Here is a 1,704-nt window from a genome sequence, read left to right as displayed (position 1 = left end):
TGTGCCAAAGAGACGCACTATGAAATGCTTCCTTTAATCTTTGACGTCATAAGTCAGTGGGAGAGTAAAGTATTTTGAGGGAGGAAAAATGTAACTTTATCATTGGATGCTATCATCATTCCATTATTATGGCTATTAATCTCTTAGGGTAAATTTTAATGTACACATATGAAAATGCAGAGTTCGGGAGTGCTTGTCGTTTCAGGTATCCATGAGGGGCCTGGGAATATATCCCCATGGATAAGGGCCTGAGAGGATGGCTGTAGCAAGGAGGTCTGGACTGTGGAAGTTAGTCATTAGGTCAGAGGAGGAGGGAGGGAATAGCTCCCTGAGAGGATTGATCCAGCTTATACCAAGGTTGGGTGTGAAGATGTGTAATTCTCAGAAGGCAGCAACAGCATTAGGTTGTCAGGGATGCTATAACAAAAGGCTCCAAACTTGATAGAAACTACTTCCCTGTGACTCTGGAGGTTTGGAGTATAAGAGCAAGGTGTCCCTAGGCTGAACTTCCTTTGAAGCCTCTCCACTTTTAAATAGCTGGTTTCTCTCTGTGCCTTGTGAGGTCTCTTCCATGTATGTGTGCTCATATTCTTCATGTCTGTGTGTCCAAATTTCCTTGTTGAATCCGGAGGAGGCCCATTTTAGTAGCCTCATTAGTGGAGTCATGGCTTTAAAGGTATCGTCTCCAAATCTAGTCACATGTTCAAGGACTAGGGGTTGCAACATATGTTTTGGAGAAGCTGACAGAGCCTCCATCAGGGTGGCTATGGAAGAGGGAGAGGTGGGCCTAGGCGGTAGTCACAGAGCAGAGTTCCGTGAGGGAATGCCTTGGCTCTCTGGGTTGGGTTTCACACTTTAGGACTTAAAGATGCCTGCTGCTGCTTTGGCCTGGGAAACCTCATTGGAAAGCAAACAATCCCAGCTTCCTGTCTGCCATACTCTGGCGGTTCTGGTCGGCACAGGATCTTTCAAGCATGTGGCCCCTAGCGCTGATCACAGGAGCCACGCCCCAAGGAAGCGTCAGTTTTGGCTCTCTGCCTGGGCAGTATGGGATCCTTGCCCAGATGGGTGGGCGCTGGAAGCTTATCAGAAACTTTCTGGAAACTCCCACTTTACAGACGTGACTGCACAGCACTCGTGCTGAGCAGTTTTATGGGTGTAGAGAGGAAGAGAAAAACCAGGAACCAGACTTCTGCCTTCTGTAAACTCCCCACATCTCAGAAGGTCCAAGGCCCCACACCGCTGCCCTTGGGTCCATTTACCTCCTGCTGCCTCACTGACTACTGTTTTCTTTCTCCATAAAATGAGGGTCAGGCTAACACAACTAAGGGCCTGGAACTTCAGGCGTGTTTAGACTCTGAAACCCAGAGGAAGAGGTGGTGAGGGAAGACTTTTCCACTCTGGGTGGAGGTACCCCAAATTCTATATCCCAGCCAAAGTGGGGAGGCTTGGGAATCTGCTTTCCTAAGGTGTGTAAGGCTGGCTGGGAGTTAGGATGGACAGAGATGTGTGTTGGCTGTACTTTTTTTTTTAAGCAAAAAATATTTTTCTTAGTTCTTTGTGAACTTTGTACAATGTGCTTTGATCTTATTTATCCTCCATTTTCCTTGGTTCTATATTTATTCTTGCAGTTTTGCACATAGCAGTATAATATACCTTGATCACACCCTTCCTTCCAGGACTGTCTTGTATCTACTCCCTAAC

The sequence above is a fragment of the Microtus oregoni genome, unplaced genomic scaffold (genome assembly GCF_018167655.1).
Source record: "Microtus oregoni isolate MIOR12 unplaced genomic scaffold, Mior012 000060F_004, whole genome shotgun sequence".
In the NCBI taxonomy this organism is placed as follows: Eukaryota; Metazoa; Chordata; class Mammalia; order Rodentia; family Cricetidae; genus Microtus; species Microtus oregoni.
This window is presented reverse-complemented; position numbering follows the sequence as displayed.